The 16,624-nt window shown below is 34.1% G+C and overlaps 1 protein-coding gene across 1 annotated transcript in view; it reads right to left on the reverse strand.

Annotated features, from left to right (window-relative positions):
- LOC115452576 (connectin) overlaps positions 1-15,424 on the reverse strand; it is a 41,914-nt gene extending 26,490 nt beyond the window's left edge. Inside the window, exon 1 of the mRNA XM_030181148.2 lies at positions 15,342-15,424. The gene's annotated coding sequence lies outside the window, so the exon portion shown is untranslated. The remainder of the gene's footprint in view (positions 1-15,341) is intronic.
- Between the last annotated feature and the right edge of the window lie 1,200 nt (positions 15,425-16,624).

The following is a 16,624-nucleotide window of genomic DNA, read 5'->3' on the forward strand; positions in this document are numbered from 1 at the left end:
CTATAAACTGAGAAGAATACACCACTCGTTCTAGATACGTATTCGATATCATTTATAACTGTATAGCAACTAACGAAAATAGTGAAATATCCAAAGAATCGCGTTCTTTTCTACGTAAATTACGTATTTATGAAACGAGCTGGTCAATTGTATAATATTACATTTGTGAATACTGACGGCATTGAAATCTTTCACCTTTCTCTAACTCGGTACAAAATTATAACTAAATGCAATAGTATTAGAGCAATTTTAATTATTGGTTTATGGGTGTAGGTGCATACATACATATATTGCGCCGCGCCATCTTTGTTTTTGTTTACATACTATTGTAATATCAACATATAGTAGAAACTGTTTTGGATAATGTGTTATTTAATTGTTTAACCTAAGTGTTATGTATTTTCTATAGTTTTCCAAATAAAATAGTAATTCAGGCAGATGTAGTTACTGACCATCAATGACTAATTTTTAGGTTTTATATACATTATTTTTAGTATATTACAAACCCAAATTTAATTTTTGGAAAATTAGTAGCGTAATCCACTGCACAAATTTTTAACCTGTATACAGGTTAAAAATTTGTGCAGTCCATAATTCGTATGGAACAAATGTTAATACATTATAAGGTATTAACATTTGTTCCATACGAATTATAATATTACATGCGCAGATGGTTTATGAGAATTGTTTATTCTAGAACACATTCATGTTCAATAGTTATGTTAACTGTTTTAATGTGATATCAAAAGGTATTTTTATACAAACACGGCTAAGGACTCCAGTGCCCTTGAGGGTAAGTGAATTATAGTCCAGTGTCAACTGACAAGATAATTGCCCGTCGACAGTTGATACAATTATGCCGGCCTGTTGGAACTGGATATATACAGGCTGATCCCCGAACGCGACACACATGAACTACTGTGGTGTGTTTTATACTCAAGAAAGCAAACTTGTTTTCTTTGTAAAAAATAATGTTTACAACTTATTAAGAACGTTTAATATCGGATTCATTTGTTTAGCTACCGTCTTACATTATTATAATAGAATACACCACTAATAATGCTCAATAAAATTCACAAATGCTACGCGAATATACAAATATTTGTACAAAAACAAACAAGACAGACCTCAAGGTTTTTCCGAATGTGAAGGAATTCCACAAGGCCTGTAATAATGTTGTTTTGTATTGTTAGGCAATAAAATAACCGCTTATCTGAGTTACGGCCTTGAGCAGCCCGATATGGGGCAGGCACGAAATGTAAAATTACGTAAAGCAAGTTTCAAGCTTTAAAAAACTACAAGCGTGAACAGTTAAGTTTGATTTGGATTTTGAACTTTATAGTGGTGAAAATTGTGATCAATATACTGGACATTGCGTATTGAGAGATGAGTCGGTAATTAATGAATTTTATGAGAGTTAACAAGTGCCAGGATGACGATAATAGCTTTGTGACAAAGTGGATGGTGGCCGGCGCATGGGCAGCAACTTGCTACTGGTTATTTTAGAAAATGAAACCCGATTTAGTAATTTGGGCACTTAGAACGATTACCAAGAGTTAACTGCTGGCTACGTTGGGTCATTAGATTTGGTTGAAAATTGCTTGCCACTTCCTAATTCCGCTGTTGTATAAAATGGAATAGAAAATATCCCATACATTTTTAAGACAAAATTGATGTTAAAATCAATTCTAGTTTCTAACATAAAACATCTATAAATTACGACTAATACGAGGCATTTTTGCAAATCATTATTTCACTTGCACCAATAACATAATATAGTAACAATAAAATTTAACATAACAACAATCAAATACACCTTTTCGCGTAATGACGTAACATCAAAAATCTAGTTAATATTCATAGTTATTAGAACTCCCCAAAAGAATACTGCGCGCGGCACCGAAGTATCAATTCCGCAGGTTTCGCTTGCCAAACTTGAAGACATAATCGTAAAGTTTTATTCGACCTCGTTAGATCCTATTTAACACCATCTGACAGTTTAACAAATTTTCATTTTTGTTCGTGGTTTTGATTTTGAGTTCAAAGGCCTGTGAAGTGGTAAGAGGGAATTAGACTGGCTATAGAGATATCAGGGACGGTTCTGAGCAACTATCTTAGTGCAAGAAGATATCTCGAGGCCCTCCCGTATGCGCTGAAGAAAGCCACCGCGGGTTTTGTATTTTTTTTCCAAATGATACGAAATTGGCCTTTACATGTAATCGAAGATAGGTAACCATTGTGACTCACATAGGATGAGGAGCGAGGTTCCGCTATTTGATACGTAATTCGTCCCCCCGCCCCGCGGGTTTTAGTTTGTATGCCAGTGCAGGGTATATAAGCCTTAGGGACTGGGTCTTATGCTCGCTGGGAAGATGCTATACTCCTAAGTCGGCATTAGGCCGTGAGACCGGTAAAACCAACATAACCGCTCACCTCCCAAGGTGGTAGTGACAACGTGTTTTTGACTCGCAAAAAAAGGTCATAAAGAGATGATAACGTCTTTGATCTCTCCTACTTCACTTAACTCCTATTTGTAGTACATGTAATTATGCATTATAATAATTTACGCGAAGTTAAATGAAGAAAGATTTGACCCTGTTTGTTATTTGATCACGCTGCACTTGCTCTCCTCTGTTGTGGTTGTGAGAATACCGATTATATTTAATATCTGAGTACACAGCGACCATCACATGGTTAAAATCGTTATTATTAGTGACTCGTTCGGAAGTGTCGCACTCCGGGACCAATCTAATAAAATGAACCGCAAACTTCTGGAGACAGAGGACACGCATACAGCTGGCATATTACCTAATTTTAGCACCTAAACTGACGTCCGGTAATATCTCTTTGCTTAACCAGGATAAAGATCTTTAAGTAACATGAAAATAATTTTCGATTTTCGTTTTTTTTTATGTAACCATCATTGTGAGGCACATTTTCCGTTAAGACTTTATTAGTACTTACCGTTTATAATATTTTTTACATACCTCCCCGAAATATCTTTCCAAATTTTGAATTCCATATTTTTGCTGACCGACGAAAATTTTTCTACTAACTATACCTCAGTTTGGTTTTAATTGTAAGAAGCCTGATTCTCTGTACATGAGTATGACTATATCCTATACTTTAACTGAATAAAAAAGTGCTAGTAAGGCGTGACCTATAATTAATGACGACTCATTTGGAAAAGTATAGGAAGCACAGCACAGCACGTCAGCTGTCGGAACAATTAACAGAATACATTATAATAAAACAGAATAAAGGGCCGCGTGTCACGCACACTCACATATGCTAGTGGGATAATGAACAGTGATTTGTTATTTCAAAATTGTGACGTAACTTTATGTGTGTAAGGTTCAAAAATAGCTTAGTTGTCCAGTTATACGTGCGCTTACAATTTCAACAGAGTTTTTGGCTTCAGGAAATCTTACTATTATATGCAAGTTGGTTACTGTACGAAGTGAAACTTCGGTCTATAGCATATAAGTTGGTTACTGTACAAGCGTGAAACTTCTATCTACAGTGTAGTAAAAATTCTAAGTAAAAACAAAACAAACACACATCACAGGGTAGGCAGAGGTGCAACAAAGCCCCTTTTCGCCAAGTGTGTTCCATCCCACGATGTGATGGGGGACGAGCCTCTCGCCATATTGGGCATAAATTCCAGGCTCCAGGATAATAATATCAGCTCTGTATTATATACTTGCCCACTGCTGAGCACGAGCCTCCTCTACTATTGAGAGGGATTAGGCCTTAGTCCACCACGTTGGCCTAGTGCGGATTGGTAGACTCCAGGATAGGACAGTGAGCAGAAAACCCCCAATATCACTTAGCTCGACTCGAAATACGATCTCTGGTCTTCAGAACAATGGTCGTACCGCACACGCAATACAACGACGCCACCGAGACAATCTAAGTAACCAACATCTTACCTGGCTATTTTAAAAACATGTTAAAACTATAACAATCTGCATCAAATTCTGAAACCTTTTAATATCGTCGATTTACTTTTTATCTTAACCCATATTTATATAAATGCGAATATTTTTAAAAATATTTGAATGTTTGTTAGGAATACACATAAAAATCACTGAATGTATTTAGATGAAATTTGGTATACGGATAGATCATGTCCTGAATTAGTATTTAGGTTTACTTTTTATTATTTAGGATTAATTTTTATCATGATAATTGAATCCTGTGTGACATATTTGAAATTTCAATAAAAAAAATTAAGTAGAGTGCGCTGGCTAGCTGGCGTTTATTAAAAGGTACAGTGATTTAGTGGCTTTAGAGAAAAGGCTTTTCAGACGGGCAAAACCGTGATTAAAACCTAGTTTTGTAATAAAAGTATATTTACACTCAGTTATGATGAAATGGTTCGACCTTACGCTGTCGAAGCAGTTTTATTTCTTCAGTTAATAAGAGATTATGAAATTTGAGTGGTTTCTCAACAATTACTCAGAGTAACGGCTAAAACTAAATCTCGTAAGAAAATAATTTACTCGCAATGGAAACTTACTGCGAAGTAGCAATGAAACTGGATGGAAGTTTAATTGCTTTGGACAATTAACCCGGCGAGCGTGTGGCGGGGTATGTCATACCCCCCATGTTAATTACTGGCGTATATTTTTTGTGCCTGACTTTCAAACTTATAGTCTCTTTGAGTAGCTGGAGTTACAGGGTTGCGGAAGGTAATAGTGGGGTGATCACAGTGTCGCGGCAACCTGCATTCGAGTTACACGCTTGCAAACTGAGTTCGGGTACGTGATACCCCGCCTCATAGCTGGTGTGACAAAAACTAAAATTGCTTTTTCTGCTATTTTAACTTATTTTCTTTGTTTAATTGTAGATTTTAATAGAAAATATATGTTGAAAATAGAAAAAAACAACTTCGGTCCATGATAGAAGATGTACTTCTACTTCTACAGGGTTTCGCAAACTTTTATTTAGTGCGGACCACTAATGCCACCTTATGCGACTTTTTTTGCGACCAAAGTCGTAATGTTTGGGTTGATGTTGTTCAGTTGGATTCTTAAATTTGTTTTTACTAGCAGTTTACTTCTGTATTTATTTTTTTTGATATACAAGAGTGCAAAAGCGTGCACTTTATAGTTTTTCTTTTAACTTTTATTTTACTTGCGGATCCCCTGAGAGGGGCCCACGGGCCCCCAGGGGTCCTATGTTTCGTGAAAATCAGGGCAAAGACACTAAATGGACCGATTTCATCCGTAACTTAGGCTTGGCTTTAGTTTACGAACACCTGAAGATGTGAAATGACAAAAAATATATATTCCGATTTATATACGTCAGAGAATTTCTTCCCAGATCAACGAATCACTTTCATCGACTCAAAATGTTCCTGGTCATTTTATTAGATTTAGAAAATAATCATAAGACAAAATACTCATGAACAAGCTGAGGAAAGGCTATTAGTGTGGAGCATGCAACGTTTTTTTGCAAAAACTGCACAGATTTTATCTCCAGTTCCTAAGATGTTCCTAAATTTTTTTGTGATTTTTTTTAGTTTATAAAGAAAATTATTTCATATTCTATCATACGATTAAGTTTTTTTATCATAAAACTGGTTTTACTTTAGTTCCTTTTAGTTTTTAAGAGACTGAAAGTGTTTGTTTGAAATTCAAAGTGACTTATTTCCATCGAAATAAAAAAATAAAATTGTTAAAATGGCGCGATTGTTTTATTTCCAATGCGTCATGATGGTATTGTCTTATTATACCAAAAAATAAATAGTATAATACTTCTTCAGAAACAAGTTTTATAGCCAATTTTTTTAAGGGGTATGTCATACCCTGCCTCATACTCCTTGTTACATTTTTTCACCACACGCTCGCCGGGTTAACGACCAGAGTAATAGTAAAGAGCAAGACTTCTTTCCTCGATATATTTTTTAATTCACTCGAAATGTTTTATTTTTGTTCGTTTGAGTTTCAGAATTTAGATTTATTTAATAATAGAATTAAATTAATTTATCGCTATCGAAAGCTCACGTGGTGAAGTTGCATTGCGTGCGCGGTACGACCGCCATTTTGAGGTCCTGGGTTCGAATCCCGGGTTGAGCAGTTATATTAGAATTCCCTGCTCAGTATTAACTCGAAGTCTGGATTTTGTGGCCAATATGGCGATAAGTTCACCTCTATCATATCTTGAAACGGAACACACATGGTGAAAAGTCGGTGTCTGAGTTTATTTTTATTTTCAATGTCCCCCACTGCACCGGATGATAAGTGGAGTGGGGTCCAATAGAATGTCAACTAACAAGACATAATTACCCCCGACAGTCGACACAATTATGCCGGCCTGTTGAAACCGGATATACACAGGCCGATACCGGAACGCGACACACTTACATGGGCTACCATGACGGGTTTACCTTGTGTACGGTGGTTGCTATCTCGGGAGATATAAAATACATCCTACCACCAGCAGAAGCTTAGTGTCACCTCTACCACTTTAGGGATAAAAGGCGACAATGTATGTAATTATTGTTCTTTTTATAATGACCTCCTTGGTGTGATATTTCAGCATATATGTCGATATGTAGACTGTTATCTCTCAATATAAACCCTCAATCAACCACAGCCTTTTGTAGGTTCCAAGAATATGAATTAATTTATTAATAAAATAAATTTATTCTGCGGTTTGTCGCCTTGATTTTACAGAATTTATTTTACTGTGATGTCTTGGGTTCAATAGACTTTTGTGGCTTTAAACATACATATTTTAGAGTTGGATTTTGCTTAAGCAGTTGACGTTGGTCACGCTATAATAAATCGAATAATTTCAGCGGCATACTTTTAAATATTAATGTGCTGACTCCCTATTTCAATATAATATAGTACTGGTGGTAGATGGTATTCCTTTACTGGTGGTAGGTCTCTCATATGTGAGAGTCCGCCTGGGTAAGTACCACCACAATGTCTATTTCTGCCGCCAAGCAGCAGTGTGTCACTGCTGTGTTCCGGTTTGAATTACATTGTAGCCAGTCTAACTACTGGACATAATGAGACTTAACATCTCATGTCTCAGGATGGTGCAGTGGAATACCAAACAATATTTTGTAATTCAAGGTGTTGGATGGTGTTTCTACTATTTATAGGCGGTCGTATCGCTTACCATCAGGCGAAGGGCAATCTCGTTTTGTCATTAAATCCACAATAAAAAAATCCTATCACTACCCCGGTCAAGCTTCTCTTTTCATGTACTACATGACTCTACCCAAATAGACATAGACTCTACAAAACTATTATTTTTATAATACGTCCCTTTATTCCTGTATTTATGTTTATATTTTGCCATTGTTACGCTCCGTTATCCAGAGACTTTTATGCCTCCTTCGGGATTTGGTATTATGTAATATAAATGAATTGAGTTCATCCTTAAAGCTTTTTATAGTAATTTTAGTTATTAGCATGTTTTATGAACGATGTTTATATTATTTCGTGTAAGATTATTTTGTTTTATTGTTATACATACTTTAGAGGTTGAATATTACTATAGAAATAATATATTCTATAAAGAAATAGACTATTGTTATATTACTATAGGGGTAAAGTTTCTAGTACCTAAAGTATGTACATAAGCTTCATATCTCAAAGTGGTAGGCAGAATCACAACTTGTAAAATACTTCTCTGTTATATCCGATGTATTGTAGGCGAGCCTATTGTCATATTATGGCCATCAATTTCTTGTCCTGGGCGATCTCTTATACTCACTATTTTTATATATCGAAAAAACTACACCGCCATTTTAAGATATCTGCATTTCTACTTTAGTTAGTATTTTTAAATATTTGTAAATTACAACTTTTGTTAGATTATTTCTATATGAGCGACGCTTCGGTATACCGTCGTTTTAAGATATCTGCAATTTACTATAAATTTTAGTTATAATTTTATATCTATATGAACGAGGTTTCGAAAAGTTAGTTCTATATAAAAACCAAACCGTAATGCGCCATTAACTCGCCATATACAGACATGGGCTTACAAAGCGAACGGTGGCTGTAATTAAAACTGAATATTCATGAAACGGACCGTGTCGGCTGTCAACTCGAATATTTTAATTATTGATAACGTTAATTACCATACAGCGATTTATGTATTAGGAGCATGAGCCAATTGGGTTGTGAAATTGTTGAACAATCAGTATCCATAATATGAAAGCACGAAGGACGATATTGTAATAGTCAAGTGGGGACGACACTTGAAATGAAATTATTTATTTGAACCTGTAAATGTTATATATAGTTTAGATTCCGTCAATATTAACTCTATTAGTTCGGAAAGCAGTTCTCACCAGAGAAAGGACAAGAAACTGCGGTGTTGTTTTTATTATTGTTATTATTTTATTTTATTAGGTTCACATAACTTACAAACAATTAGAAATTCCTATCATACAGTCTTACTAATATATTGTTATAACAAATATTTACAACCTTCTAGATGTGAACATATTTAAAATCAGTTTAAGGTATAAACTATAGTACTTGATACTTGCATCGGAACAAAGCAGATATTCTATACAACAGTAGCGAAGGTTCCATATCACCCGATTCCTGCAGACTTCCCTTTCGCAATGCATGTAAAATCTAATTATCATTAGAAGGATTTGGAGTCGGCATTTGTGCATATTATTAGTACTTATATGTTATATTGGTATCCCTTTTGGAAAATTTCACCCTTCACCACTGCTACACAAATGGATTGATATACTTATCAATTCAAAATATTACAGAAATGTTTGTGGTAGGATATATTTTTTATCCGCCCGGATAGTGATCACCGTGCACAAGGTGTTAAAACCCACTATAGTGGCCCACGTAAGTGTGTCACATTCCGGGATCAGCCTGTGTATATCCGATTCCAACAGGCCGGCATAATTGTGTCGACTATCTAGGAGTAATCATCTCTCGTCAGTCGACATTTTAAAGAATACAACTTCACTTACCATCAGGTGCAGAAGGGACATTTTTCTGTGCCCTTAGAAAAAAATATATTACAGAAATATATCAATTAGACTACGGTATATTTTATCTATTAGGAGTTTTATTTATTCATTACCCACCCGTTTCCCTCCTTCCACGCTTCACCCCAATAGATTACAAAGCCTAGAATAGGCGAAGCAATTATTGCTAGCAGTATTCGATTTTTAAATATCTATCAAAAGAGTCATATACGTTAACGCGATCGAGAAATTCCTCACCATTGCGCATGCACGGTAATTATTTTTAAGCAATAATTGCGTACGATTATTACTAATATTTATTGATCTGTGTTAATGAGGCTTAACATTTTCAATTGTTTAGATTATAATTTCGTATATTAAAATTTCATACTTGTCGCTGAAATGTGCCTATAACTAGATGGAAATAAAAGAATGTTATGATAAAAGTTAAGAGTTTAAACAAAAACAAAAATCTTAATGGTTAATGACAATCATGTAAAGTATAACATATAAAATATTTAAGCTCTTCATAAATATCAAATGTATAATTATAGACAATGCCTCAAGGATTAAACATAAAACAATACATTTTGCCCTTTGCTTAAATACTCAATTTTATCTATATTACATACATACATAACATCACGCATTTATCCCCGAAGGGGTATGCAGAGGCGCAACTAGGGCACCCACTTTTCGCCAAGTATGTTCCGTCCCATGATGTGATAGGGGGCGAGCCTATCGCCATATCGGGCACAAATTCCAGACTCCGGGCTGATACTGAGCAGAAAAACCCAAATATCACTTTGCCCGACCCGGGATTCGAACCCAGGACCTCAGAGCGCTATTGTGCCGGACATGCAATACAACTACGCCACCGAGGCAGTCCGCGGTTATCTATATCCGCAGTTATCTATATTACGCGGGTTTAAATCCGCCTGTTCACGTACAAATAAATGCACTCATACAAATTTGATTTTCTAATTTCACTTACTCATTCGCTTTCCCCAAAAGTGGGGTCAACAGCCCGTTTTATTTTGTCGTGACGCGCGGCCATTTCTACAACACGAATGTTAGAAATTTTTGTTTATGTACATAATTATTTAAATATCAACATAAAGTCGTTGATAAACTTGCTTCTGCGATTTAAAATAATAATTAGCCGTTATCGGTATACAAAATAAACATTTTTTAATATGTTTATTTTGTAAATTCATTGAGAAAAATTTAGACGAATACGAATTAAAAAATAAATCTTATTTCAATTGTATTATGATTCATTTTTTTAAATCCTAAAATGGCACTTATGCAAATTTTCAAACAGTGGTTTTAGGTGTTTTACGTCGCCTGAATTCTATTTAAAACTTAACAGTCAAATACAAGCGTGACTCAACATAGAGTACACGTTATAAATTTTATTTTCTATTTTGTGGGTGTCAGTAAGTACCCATTTTGCCTCACAACACAAAAATATTTATCAAACATTATCAGACAAACAAAATGTCTAAGCAAGGTACGATGCTGTAGCTTCTGTCTTAAACATATTAATATTTAAAACAAAAAAGGTGTGGGCTTCGTCTGTAACCGATAGGTCTTAAGTTCAATGCCTAGGTTAAGCAAAAATATTCAGACTATTTAATTCGATTAGCCTGGAATTACATATTTTAGACAGTAGGTTGTTGATCGAAAGTAAACTATATTTCGTTGCGAAATGCGTGAAAAGGTATGTTGCAACAAACTTATTTATTTATTTATTTTCGTCTCTTTCATCTACTATTACAGGATAACCTAAGGCAGTAATGTAACTCAATACAAATAAACAGTAGTAGTAATCGCAGGAGAGCAAATACATAAAAATAAGAAGTAGAGAAGTAGTAATTTTTTAATTTATAAATAGATCATCAGTAACATGTTCGCGATTAACTAAGACTATAAACTAAACTGTCCAACAAAAGTGGTTAACTTGAAGTTCAGGCACCCCAATTAGCTGATATCGCGGCCTACCGCTGTTTTGGTCATATTTCTCCCTAATTTACTACGTATTTTGTAACTTCCACCCAATTATTTATGTATTTTTATAGACTTCATACCTTATCATAGCATTATACGTTGTTTATAAGTTATTTTAATTAATTGTTTGATTATTTTCATTTACGTAAGGTCTCCGTTTGCATAGCGATTGAATACTAGTAACTCACGTCCTTTATGTTTAAGAGGATAGGCAGAGGCGGTAGTCATAGAGCTGCGGTTCATAATGTTGGTTCTCACACGGAACCACGAAATAAATCTTGGATAAAAGATTTGTACCTCCCCTGTAATCGAACCGCTGCCTCACGTTTCAACAATGGTTATTTAGCAGCTATTACACTATACTAGGTGTTAGTCGCGACTTCGCTAGTGTGATATTCCTTCCCGCTACAAAAAACTAAGTCACTGTAGCAATCAATAGGGCCCTAAAAAAAGATTAAATGTTCAAATATTACCTACAGGAAAAAATTACCGAGAGAAAGTAACCTATAGTTATATCACGATATAGTCTATCCGTGGGATAAATTTTATCCAAATTGGTTCAGCGGTTTTTGCGTTTATTTTTAACAAACAACCAAACATTTTTACAAAAAAAATATTTATAAATATATATTAGTAAGAAAGATTTCTTTATTTATTGCACTTAATATACAAATGTATATAGGCGGACTTATTGCCATAGGTTTTCTCTAGCAGTCAATCTTAGGGTGGTGTAGAGTTAAATAAGGTAGGTGCATTAAGATAATATGAAAGATCAGAAAATTATAAAAAAAAAAACAGAGGATACCATAGTATAATACATATATGTCAATATCAACGTATATAAAAGAAATAATCGAAAAATAGGTATAAAATATGTGTAAGGAAAGTCAAACTTTATGCCAATAAATTTAAAGACTACTTTCGTTAGTCCCTAGCACTACTTATCAACTCTTTGTCAAGTCGAGTTTTGCTAACCCGCTAACATATCTAAAATAACACAAAATAAAAGTTTCCGAACATAAAATTTCAGTGGTGTGAATTCGATTCCCCGTTGGCTCTCTATCTATTGTCATATTAACATATCAATAGACGCGGGTAAGGCATGTAATCCTTAAGGACTAAGTTGAGAAACTTTCGAACTTTCAGACAGCTTTTTTGTTCTTTACTAACTATAATGTCTTCATACGATACTAGCGATCGGTTATAAAGAATTATATATATATATATATATATATATATATATATATATATATATATATATATATATATATATATATATATATATATAGCAAATCGAAGAAACTTTTAACTGGACTGGCGAGAGATGATTACCCCTACGGAACCGGATATACACAGGCTGATCCCGGATCACGATATAGTTACGCGGGCCACTATGGCGGGTTTTAACGCCTTGTGTACGGTGGTCGCTATCCGGGCGGATTTAAAATACAACACCAACACAAATTTCACAAACATCCTCTAAATTTCTATGTAATAAAATATCCTGATTTTGATATAAATACCAAAATAAATCCCCAAACAATCCACAAAGCGAAATATTGAGAGACGTCCTGAGTCAGCAGATATTCCCGAAGCATGACCGACTTTCGTTCGTCAGGTATTCTCGGCGATATTGACAATATTTCAGATGCAATGGATTGATTCTTTAAATAACTCTTATGTCATTTAGTATAATATCGTACCTTTTGTATCGTGAGGTCGCAGGTTCGATTTAGATGGCCTTAATATTCAAACACAAATTGCTTGATATTGATTTGTTTCAGTGATGTTAGATTATTCTATTCAATGTCCGCTTAAACTAGATTTTTTATAAATAGCAAAAGACCACCATTGCATGGGACCTAACATAGATAGCACAATGTGAATTTGATACTTCTTTTTACCCTAAAAGTAAGAAGTTTGATCCTGTTGGCTGTTTCAAACCCAGGACCTCAGGGCGCTGTCATACCGCGCATGCAGTACAACGCCACTAAGGCAGTGCTTTTAATTGAATATTGGATTGGATTAAATTGGATTTTATATCCGAAAAAACTCAGCAAATAAAATAGTCCAAAACACCAACAGACCTATAAAAACACCGCACACTACAAAACAATTTATACATAATGAAGCACAAACGCCACGACAGGCAATAATTCCAGTCAAGTATCGGAAAAACGGTAAATAATTTAGTATATTGAAAAGGATAGGAGGGTAAGGTTGTCATAAACATAGGGCGGCAAATAGTGGCTCGTAAAACAGGACAGGGAGAGAATTAGGGGAGGCCTGCATCTGAATTGGTGAGGGCTTTGGCTGAATTTATACAGTAATTGATGACAGAATTTGGATACAGTTTTAAAAATAAAATAAATAACCAAGGCGAACAAAGTTGCATTTTTGAAACGTCAAAACAATTTATAAGAATTATTATTATTCCTAAATAACACTCAAGATCACTTTTATAACTACGGACATTTGTATAGAACTCGTGGACTAACGACTAAACTGGTAATAGATGAAACCCGTGCCCCGCAGTGGGAGAGTAATTGTATAGGAGACTGCTGTGTATTACAAGAATTAATTTAAGTACACCTTATTTCTTATTATGATACCTCTTACGTCATTTGAACTAGGAAAATATTTTAAGCTAATATATTTAATAGGAAATATGAAATATATCTCCAATAATTATTTTCTTAATGAAAATACACATGTATAATACACAGGTGTAATAACTTAAAAATATAAAGTTACACCTTATTAGTTTTAAATATATTATTACTCGGACAGTCAATCGCCTAAAATAAAAACAAACAAACATAAGATAGGCAGAAGTGCAACTACTTTTTGTCATATTATATTCTATCCATGTTGTAATAGGGGTGAGCCTATCGCCATATCAGGCACAAATTCCAGACTCCAGACTAATACTGAACCATAAAACCCAATGCCACTTAGCCGAACCGGGACTCAAACGCAGGACCTCAGAGAGCACGTAATACAACTAATTACTAAGCCACTGAGACAATCTAAAATACTTCAGTGGCAAAGGCTCCATATAACCAGATTTCTGCCGGCTTTCCTTTATGTAGAATCTAATTATCATTAGAACGATTTGCAGACCACATTTATGCACATTAGTACCTAAATGTTGTGTCAGTTCCCTTTCGTAAAATGTCTCCTTTCCCTACTGAATACTTCAATTCCTACTTAATATAATCCCAGCTATATTTATTCCAACCAACTAGTTAACCAAATAAGTATTTCAACTTAAACTACTGACTCATCGACAAAATATTTTATTGCGAATAAAATGTTTTTGGTGAACTGCGTACTACGAATCCGAATTTAAACCTAGTACTCCATTTTATTTGCGTGAACAGTAACAATAAATACACCCCTTACTGTACAATCTAGCTATTTTGAAAGAAAAACAATTATATAAATACGTTCTCGATACTGTAGAATAAAATATATTAACACAAAGTAAACATTACAGTACCACATTTTACTCTAATTAATAAAAAAAAAACATGGTAATATTTGTAATTTTATAAACAAAAATATTAAGATTTTTCATTGGATGTTTATAATATTAAACTTTATTAATCACAAAGTCTTTAGTAAAACTGATTAATCAGTGAAATAAGTATTGCGTTGAAATACTTGACATTAAACACTCACTTTTAAAGTAGAGAAAAATATTGTGATACTCTAGACCATAGAAATAATACGTCCAAATACAAGAAGACTTGCATTATTTTAGTTAATACAGCCACTAACTGAGCCATAATTTTCTTATTGCATATAACTTACCATAAAGTAACGTTTAGACCCAAAAAAATAACCCTCAGTTCCAGAGGAGTCGGGTAAAACAGCGAATTCCTTATTCCCCATTACACCACAATGAAATCCGAATTTTATCAAATAAAGATATTTGGATCAGAGCTAATCTCAGCGCGTAAATAACGAATGAAGCTCTTAAAACGACTCCCATAGGATCCCGAAGGTTAAGGAATAACCTCTTAACATAATATCGAATTGGTTCATAAAACAGGAGATTTAAACCAAGGGAAAAGATGTAAGAATTAGTATATTTTTTAAATGTTTAAGTTCAATTTTAATATCAACTCAAAATATTCTGTAATAATCATAACGCAAAAATATTCGTACAACGTTTAAAATTGATCTTATTACTCTGAACATAAAACATCGTTTTAAACATCAACACTAATTTACATCACCTGTCCTTCGGAAAACGGAATTTAAGCGTACATATTAAATATTAACGAAAATACACCGAAAAAATTCCACGATAAATTCCCATTTAAGTGGACACTTTTGATAATTCACATATAATTACCGTTTAAGGCAGGAGAATGTAGACGCGACACGAAGTTAGTTGGAGCTTTCGACTAGTATGGGACGACTGTCCGCCGCGGTATCACCGGTTAGACTGAGCAAAGCTCGCAAGAAAGTTAGTCAGGTCGGATGTAATTCACTAGATGTGGCAAGGGGAGTTTAAGTTATATTTATTAAGTAATAAAGTGGTTTTTTAAAGTTCATTTGTATTGCTAAAATTTTACAATGTATTTTTAATGCATAGCCTTAAATAATACACAGAATTATCTTGTTGCAAATTTAATTTGAAAGTTTAATTTCAATGCTTAAATGTTAATTCTGAAATCTGTATGTAAGGTAATTGAGATAATAAAACACATGATCAAAATCTGAGGCAGTAACCAAGAAGTTTTTACAATCATTAACACCAATAGAAAACAAACAATTGTATAAGAATGCCATATCTAAGCAACAGTGTTATTCCTGGAATATGTAATTCCCATACACATTTTTGTTTTCTATTCCACTAAACGATTTTAGAATGGTGTCTTGGCTACATCTGGATTAATACAAATAGATTATTTTTATTCTAGAAGGTTCAAAAGAATTATTCCTCGAATTCCAGGCAAATCGAGTCTTCAACAAAACATTTCAAATTAAATGGTGCTTCTAGAAAATTCTTCTTCGTGAGTCGTGTATCGTTTAGTAATGTTGATACTATTTTATACGTAAATATACTCCTAACAAACACTAGAAACAATTATTTACTTGACAGCTGTCTTCATATCCAGACACGATAATATTCTAAGTAGTTTCTAAGTAATTTTATGTTTTTATTATGTTATAATTGCAGTTAGCGTCCAATAGAAAGGGTAAGCAGAGATACGATTAGTATATTATGCGATTGCTCAACATTACATCCCAGTAATTGTATATATTTATATGCAACCTGCAGGAATTCATGGAAATAGCTTATTGGTGTTTTGCAACCAGTTGTTAAAATTAATACTTAATTTTTTTGTCTGTTTAACATCGCATTAGTACTATAACTGTTGTGGTGTTATGTGTAAATACTAAATTTAAAAAATTCCGAACTTCTGGTCATGCCATGGTCTATTAAAGGCCTCACGCCTTATCTATGAGCATACCTCATGCCACGATATGATATAAAGCGGACCTCACGCCTCATGTATAAGCAATCGTATTGCATATCACAGCATAAGTAGCAAAAAATATGGGGACTATATACAGATCTTACTATTACAAGGTCCTATCTTAATTTTTATTTATGTTAGGAAAAAGAGA

This window comes from Manduca sexta, chromosome 11 (assembly GCF_014839805.1).
Source record: "Manduca sexta isolate Smith_Timp_Sample1 chromosome 11, JHU_Msex_v1.0, whole genome shotgun sequence".
Lineage (NCBI taxonomy): Eukaryota > Metazoa > Arthropoda > Insecta > Lepidoptera > Sphingidae > Manduca > Manduca sexta.